This window comes from Rhipicephalus microplus, unplaced genomic scaffold, assembly GCF_043290135.1.
Source record: "Rhipicephalus microplus isolate Deutch F79 unplaced genomic scaffold, USDA_Rmic scaffold_22, whole genome shotgun sequence".
NCBI classification, from domain to species: domain Eukaryota; kingdom Metazoa; phylum Arthropoda; class Arachnida; order Ixodida; family Ixodidae; genus Rhipicephalus; species Rhipicephalus microplus.
This window is the reverse complement of record NW_027464595.1, coordinates 7,829,121-7,837,619: the sequence shown is the minus strand read 5'-3', so window position 1 is coordinate 7,837,619 and position 8,499 is coordinate 7,829,121. Positions and strand designations below refer to the sequence as shown.

The window sequence follows — 8,499 nt, the reverse complement described above, 5'->3', positions numbered from 1 at the left end:
AACGCCAAATTACTGCCCCTTTAGAAGCAGATTCTTGTGCAAGAAATGGCTGGATACTTCTATTTGAATTTCTTAGGCACACTATATTAGGTACTCTAGCTGCAGTTTGACAATTCTGTGATACAGTCATTCGTCGCTTGCGGTTGGATTGGTATAATACGCCTAGCTTGATGTGAGCTTTGAGCTGCTAACTTTATCGCGCTTCAGGATTATCCGACAGTTTGTCTTTACTTTAAAAAAAATGGCAGTCTTTGGCCGATGGCCGACCTTCTCTCGTGCATTACGTCGTATTTTCATCGCAGCCTAAGAAACATCAGAGTCTTTAAAATTACGTATAGCTGGTTTGCTAAATAAGGAAAAGAGGGAAGTTGATAGTTTTAACCTAGTTGAATCAGATAGCGTCAATCTCAATCTTGTCGATGAGCGTCTTCATTATTATGGTTATCAGCCTTACTACGCCCACTGGAAAAAGTTTACGACTTAATAAGGTCCAAATAAAGCGAAACCACGTGCACGACATATTTTGATCTAGTTTGATATTTTACTATGTTTGCCCTGACGTCTCGTCATGGTTTTGCGCGTGGCTAATACTAACGTCTTGTGAGTGCGGTAGGGCACTGTTCTCCTCGCGTCGCATTTCATTGGTGCTAGCGATTGTTTTGCGGAAGCCGGTTGAACTGGAGGACTATGTGAAATGCCTTAAACTCCGAACATGAATGATGGTGTTGAACTGCACCCAAAGGCTTAACTTGAGATTAGATAGCGTACGTACATACCGGGAATAAAGAAATAGGCAGTTATAGGTATTTAAAGGCTTTAATGCCTGAAAAGTAGAAATACGCACCATAGAAACACAGAAAATGCCCTGTAAACTTTATTTATGCTCATGTATTGAAATGACGCAATTGGAACGCAAGTAAAAATTAGGCGTTTGCCTATATTCCCCTCTCTAGTTGTGACACACCTGATGCAATTACCTGTTTACTGCTTCGAATAAATATAGGCCGAAATTTCGTACACAGTAAAGTCTTTTTTTCTCTGCGTGTGCATTGCATTCCACATTATTTAGTTATACATTACGTGGCATCACACTTTTATACTCGGTTTAACAAACTTGGTATTAGATCGTTCCTGAAGTTGTAATGAACGTGCCATCATCGGTGCATCTTCACAGCTTTGAAGCATTTGAGCCTAATGAATGCCCATAAATTGTTCACTGAAGCGCCGAAAAAGCGTCGTACCCGATAGCAAGAGTGTTAGTTGCCCAACCAGGGTACCGTAGTGTGAAAGAGAGTGCGGTACATTCTAAGAAATTGAATGAGTATGTGTTGATCTCTTAAGTGAGTCCTGAGTAAAAACATATCTGATTCTTTGTAAATTCATGCGTTGACTTTTATGTGGGTCACACCATTCTGTAAAGGAAGTTTATTAAACTCAAAATATGGTTCAAACCATCTCTTTGTAGAATCGTATGCATGCAAACTTCCGTCACACAAAATATTTTTGAAAGGGCGTACTAACGCCCTTTAAAATTTGTGGAGCACAGGACAAATGAAATTAGTTGTATGAATTCCTTGTATATTTCCTCGTGTTTATAGAAGAAAGGCTTAGCCTGGTTAATGAAGTTTACATTATAAGGACAACCTAAAGTACAAAATCATTATTTAACCTCAGGCTTCACATAAACAGGCAGTTATTTTTAGAAAATCTTCACGACCATCTTTTCTAGCGTCAAGAACATTGAAAAGCGGGCGAACAAATTAAGGACGCGAGACTCGGTGATCGAGATAGCCTAAATTAAAGGGCGCATAAAGCTTAATTTGCAAGGAAAGTGGTTGTTAGGAAAGAGTGCGAAACTTGTGTGACTTCTTTGGCGACAATGTCTGGAGGGAAGAATTCGGTAAGGGAATGTTTGCTAAGATCCAACTCCAGTCTCGACTCGAGAGGACAATCAAGCACGCACCTACAAGTTGCTGTTCTTTTGTTTACTGTGATATCAGAGAAGAGAAACGCCGCACGACTCCCAGACTCAGTACTTTGACCAAGAGTGGCTGTAAGGAAACAAACTATAAGGAGACATCTCGTACATGTTCAGCCTCGTTCTTGAAGTCAATTTTTCAAAATGCTTACAGAGCAGGCGACAGCGGCAGCTGTGTGGGCGCAGAGCGTCTTGAGTTACGTGGATGGCAGTTTGCATACCAATGCTACTCAACACCAGTAAAGTGGCCAGTGTTATTCTTTTCATTCGAGCATGTCATTCATTGTACTCAAAAAAATATAGATGGCAAGAAGCATCTTCCGTTATGAGCCTACAAAACCGTTGGGGAACGTTCTGAAGAGACCGTCTTGAAGGGGCTGTTACCCACGTGCCATTTCAAACGAATGCATTTGGTGAGGATGCCTTAGAGCCGAAGCCAAAGTATGCTTTCGATATGTTGCGGTAATACAGCGATTATTTTATACTTTCCGCATCTTAGTCTCTTTTTGCTTCAAGTGCCCGATGCAAATTCTCCTTCCTCTTACTGTTTGTTGAAACCCAATGTGCAATTAGAGAGGAAACGTTTGCGATTAGGGTCGCTCTCAGCAACTTGTCAGAGAGAATTAGCTCTCCGGGAAAAATGAAATAAATTTGAAAAACCCACCACCACGCACAATTGTCAATCTGTACCTAATATTTAATGCATTGCCTATTGTTCATGTTATTAGTTAAAATGTGCATCTCATATAAATATATTGCATCTCCATTGCTGAAAAAGTGAATGCACTTGCAGTAGCAGTGTCCTATGTATAGCCTTCTTTGAGCCGTGGTAATGGGTAATAGCGGGGAAATAGAAGGCTAAATTGAATGTAAACCGCAAAAAAAACGGCACAACAGCAAGGGAGATGAGCGCAGGCTCGAACATACAGCTGACTTTACTGTACACCACCTCATTCCATGTCTGAGAGTAACAGACCATTCGAAATTTCGGCTTTTTAGCGCACATATTCTTACTTAAAATCAAATATTGCGACATCTCCATATTATCAAGCGAATTCTCAGTCTGTCATGAGACCGAAATAAATTAAAGAAAAGACGTTTTTGAGGGCTGGTTTCCATTGTTTTACATATTCTTCATGAAGATGAGCTGACAGTGACGCCAGCAAAGAATATGTAAAGTTTCTTGATGAGTTTAGGTTTATCGTAGTAGTTGTGACATAAATGTGGAGAGAGTACAGTGAAGTAAATGTCAATTTTGACCCCGTAGCAACCTGGAAACTTGAGTTGCTTGTGTCACAGATTTTGCTTCTTCCAGCATCAGGTTGCCTTTCGTTCGCTGTATTTTCCAGACATATATATCTAAATTATACAGAAATACTACCGAAACAAACGTCTATACTTTCATTGGTCTCATTTTCGGCAGGATTTTAAAATGTGACCCAATTGTATGCAACGCATCAGAATAAAATTTTGCTATGGATACAAAACATAGATTGTGATGCTCCCTGCGGAATTATTGTTTTAGTTCACTGAAAAAAAAACACGAAGACAAAGGTGTGACACACACATGCGCTAACTTCAATGTGTATTTCGAAACGGGTATTCATAATGCCACGTTCGATTTCCCAAGTTTTTGTTATCGTCCCACAACACCACACGATTCTCACCAATGTTGTACAAATCCTTGACCGGGCCACTTCCGGCATTCCATGACCTTTGAGTGCAGTAGGTGTACTGGAACAAGCCCGGGTTCCAGTTGAGGTACGCGACGTCAAAGAAGTGGCACACAGAGTCATAATCGATCCAGAATACTCCGTTATCAAACATGGCAGCGTTGTGCGGGTCGTATCGCAAAGCCTGGGCTAGTGCTGGTGTCTAGCTGGTGGTGTCACGCTCAGAGAAGCGGCCACTCCAGCGAAGATGACTCCAGGGGTTTTTGAGCAGGAACAAACGCCGACCCTGCACTTGGCGTACATCGAGCATTGCATAGGCATGTGAAGGTACCAAGCCTGACCGTTCTGCCTCGACCTCACTCAGCTCCCCTGTGGAAAGGGTGACCAGCACATTACCACGTTGGTGTCGGTTGAGCAGTTTGTTGAATAATGCCTCTGCGTCGAAGGGTGTGTCTGCGCTTCCCTGAAGACTGGCGCGTTCGGGGATCCAGCCAGTGAGTGCATGTAGGTCGATATCAGAGATTGAGCCAGGGAAGTCATAGTCACCCATGACCTTCATGAAGGCCTTCTCCAGCAGTGACACCCAAAAGTCATTCTTGTTGTTCGAGTACGAGCACAGCATCTCCGAGCTCTTGCCCATTGGTAAGTAATCATCGATGACAACCTTTCTTGGCACGTCATTTATGTTAAGCTTGACAGTGTATTTGCCACAAGGATTGTATACAGGCTGTCCCGGCCTGTTCTGGGGAAAGATTATGCTTGTAATTATTTTTTCTTGAACCGCTTTTCATAGAGACCACCCACAGCCAAGGATGCCACAAATGAGCAGTCTGAAACAACAGTCTGGCGAAGGCTGAAGCAGTCGACCACTTCGATGATCTTGGGATCGGACGACAACTCCTCGAGTCGTGCCCAGTGGCTGAAGGAGGCCCGCTGCTTGGGCGACAGAGACAGCCTGCCGTCGGGATCACAGAATGGCAGCTTGAAGGCAAAGCGCTCCCGCTTGTCCGTCTCCAGAAAAGGGACGTACTCCCGCCCGTTGATCACTAATGTCTTCCTTAGGACCCCAATATCATCAAGTGTATAACTTTCGCTGTCGCTGATGGCATCTCGCACTTGTTCTCCATCAGCTCCGGAAAAGCTCAAAGAAGAGGACGTGGTAGATGCCTCCGAGCTGAACCTGGTGGTCAGTGAGGTGTCGGAGGCCTTGCTGCCACCAATGGGTGTGGCCCCTTCGAGCATAGGCGCTGACGGCGCAGGTTGAATGATCGTACTGCCACAGCCACATCTGCTGGCCAACTTGGCCTTTATGCTCTCCGCCCTTTCAAGTCCTTGATATGCAATGCTGGTAAGCTTTTCGTGAAGGGCCTTGTCATCTGTAGCAGCTCTCACCTGCAGGCAGAGCTCAACTGTTAGTGTGTAGAGCTCCAGGGCCTCCTGGTAGTTGTCAGCCTCATCCTCGTCCAGCGCTTGTGACAGCAGAAACTTGGCCCTGTCCAGTTGGAGTTGCTACGTCACGGCGCCCCAGAGGTCTTTATCACCACCAGAGGAACGGCATTCACTGCCGACTTAACTCAAGCGATCTTTGCATACAGCCAAACAAACCACCGCCGGACGACAGTAACCACCCACAGACCAACGGCCTCACCGAGCGGCTTAACAAGACGATCGCCGACATGCTGTTAATGTACGTCGACGTCGAACACAAAACGTGGGACGCCATTCTTCCGTATGTGACCTTCGCATACAACACGGCGGTGCAGGAGATGACGCAGATATCTCCATACAAATTGGTCTACGGAAGGAACCCGGCAACGACGCTCAATGTCATGTTACCCAACGTCACCGACGAAGAATACCTCGATGTGAGCGAGTACCTTCAACGCGCCGAAAAGCCCGACAACTTGCGCGTCTCCGTATGAAGAATCAACAGACGACCGACAGCCACCGTTACAAACTTCGACGACGCTTCGTAAAATACCAGCCCGGTGAACGTGTTTAGGTGTGGACGCCGATACGTCAACGTGGACTAAGTGAAAAGCTTCTGTGACGGTACTTCGGACCGTACAGGGTGGTTGGACGTCTCGGCCAACTTGATTACGAGGTTGTCCCCGACGGCATCACGAACTCTCAACGACGCCGATCGCGACCTGAAGTCGTCCATGTCGCGCGCCTCAAGCCGTTTCATGCGCGTTAACAAACTGAAACAGCGTTTTTTGTATTATTGTTGTATCGTAATATATGCATTGTACCTTCTTGCATTATTATTGTACCTTCATCTTTAGATAAAGCATCGGGACGATGCCTTTTTTCAGAGGGAGCAATGCCACGTTCCATTTCCCACGTTTTTGTTATCGTCCCAAAACACCCCACGATTCTCAGCGCAAACCACGCCTGCAGTTTTCGAGAAGGTTCCGGACTGTAGTAGATCATTTCGATAAGATCACGCCCACTGTGCGAACGGTACAGATTGTTCTGGAATCTACGCCACCGCCAGCGATAACGCTAGAACATTCGACGGCAAGAGTATAAATGCCGACGCGCTTCGCCGCTTGTCAGTAGTTGATCGACGGTCGACGCTCCGGTCACTGCTATCCGTGCTGGGGCAATCGCTTCTCGGCTTTTGGATTTCACGGTCAGACCAGGTCCTACCGGCTTCGCCGCCTCGTGCGAGCGACTGCCACCTCTGTGTCTCGGGCCTTCCAGCCCGGAGCCCCACACCCCTATGCCAGGAGGAGCACGGTTGCCGGTCCACGCAACCTTCCCAGAACCCTCCTGCAGCCCACCCGACTCCACCTGATCCCGAGCAGCGTCTCCCCAGGCTTAGCTGCAGATTTACCAGAGTGCAGTTCTGGTAAATCTGCACTCTACCAGAGTGCAGATTTACCAGAGTGCACGCTACTAGTTTTCTACAAGACACGCCCCCTTCTGCTGGCGACAGCCCCTCCAGAATGGCGGCCACTACCGACCTACCAGTGCGGGAGAACTGCTTCCTCTTCACAGCGAATTTCATAGACGCTATTGAATTTGAAGCTGGTGATGATAGTGTTCTTGTTATGCAGCATATGGGCGGGGCCAAGTTTCTCGTCTGTACACGTAACGCCAGCCAGGCAACAAAGTTAATTGTGGTGGAAGGTTTCAAGGTTAATGGAGTAAGCGTACCGGTTGAGGCCGTTGGGCCGCCGGTCACGTACGTCAACGGCTACCGATACCCCGCCTACCTGTCTGACCAGATACTTGGCAACGCCCTAGCACAGTACGGTAAGGTGCGGGGCATCTCGTTTGCTACTGTGGCCACCCGCCAAAATAAGTTGAACGGCGTCAGAGTCGTGAAAATCGAAATGAGTAAGCCGGTGCCCAACTTGGCGACCATTGCGGGGCACCGGGTAATGTTCGAATATAGAGGCATGAGGTGGGTGTACACGCGATGTAGTGAGGTGGGCCACATGGCGACCGCATGCTCCGCACCATACTGCAAACGATGCGGAACTTTCGGTCATGAAACTGAGGGCTGTTCAGCCGAATGTAAGCGTTGCCGGGGTCACCACGGAACGAAAGAATGTTTTAGGAGGCGCTCTTATGCGTCAGCTGCTCGTGGATTCCCCTCGGTATCGGACCTCGCGTCGAACGCGGTCCAGCCGAGTGGCTCCCCGTCGCAGAAGCCAGGCGAACCCGCCTCTCGCTTACAAGTGCTCGTACCCAGGACCGTGGCCCGCGCCCCCCAAGGCCTCCCTCCCTCCAAGGCCGCGAAACGGATGCCAGCCTGGTCACAGGAAGCACTGCGGCAGATTCATCCACCAACGAGGAAGACAAGCCCGAGAAGGCTGACGATGCCGCCCCCATGTCATCGGAAACGGAATCGAGCTACCTCGAAACCGTCTCGGCCCAATCGTCCCCGTCTATGCCATTCGTCCTCCTGTCAGTCTAAGATGAAGGCCACAACTTCCCGGTGCTTGCCGAAACTTTCAAGAGAAGTGAGCCCCCCAAACCGCCTCCAAAACACCCGTTAACGTGTTGGCCCGAGTGTGCGCCCAGGACTTGGACGACGCTACCAATGACCCCGCCAAGGACGAATTGCCCATCGTGAGCCGCGGGTATTACGCGCTCCCTGACGACCAAGACCGTGCTCAAATAAACCAGCCCTTCTCCTTTGAGCCCCCCTCCAGTAAAGCATCACCCTACACAGACCGCCAACTTGACCCACTCGCGTCCCAGCGGGTGCCAGGCCGCGAGCAGAGAGCTCGTTCGCGCTTGTGCCGACGCCAGGGAGAGGAGAACAAGAAAGAAACGAGAGGGAGAGCCACAAGCAGAGAGGCGCGACAACGCCGAATTGGGTCAGAAGCGACGGCGAGGGACAGCGATGCCCCACCGAAGACGAAGACGCAGAAGCTCGGCCAAAGCGCCGCAGGCGAAGGGGAACCACCCCCTAAAGCCAGCGCGACGATCTGATAACACCTTCCTTCGTTACAGACAGCAGTGCCCGTGCGTGCCGGCGCCGCCGTTTACCCCATCCTGTTTCACTCCCCCATGCGCTGCTGCCCCTTGCCTCCACCACTCCCTTCCACACACTCACGTACCCCCCTCGTTTCCACTCCATCATAGTGCGACTGATGGCTGACCGAATCCGTTTCGCCACTTGGAATGTTCGCGGTTTCCGCGACACGACGAAACAAACCGTTGTCGTTTCCTTTGCGAAAGCCCGCAGCATCGACTTGTTGTTCGTCCAGGAGACGAACTTCCGATCCCCCCTCAACGTCGCTCGCTTCCGCAGCCTCTGTCATGTCGAAGCGTTCTTCTCATTGACGAGGACCAGGTCATGCGGAGTTGGGGTTGTGTTCGTCACCGGGA

General features: G+C 48.9%; 1 pseudogene; it reads right to left on the bottom strand.

Moving 5' to 3' along the window:
- Positions 1-3,556: 3,556 nt before the first annotated feature.
- On the bottom strand, positions 3,557-8,432 carry LOC142786342 (calpain-7 pseudogene; annotated as a pseudogene).
- Between the last annotated feature and the right edge of the window lie 67 nt (positions 8,433-8,499).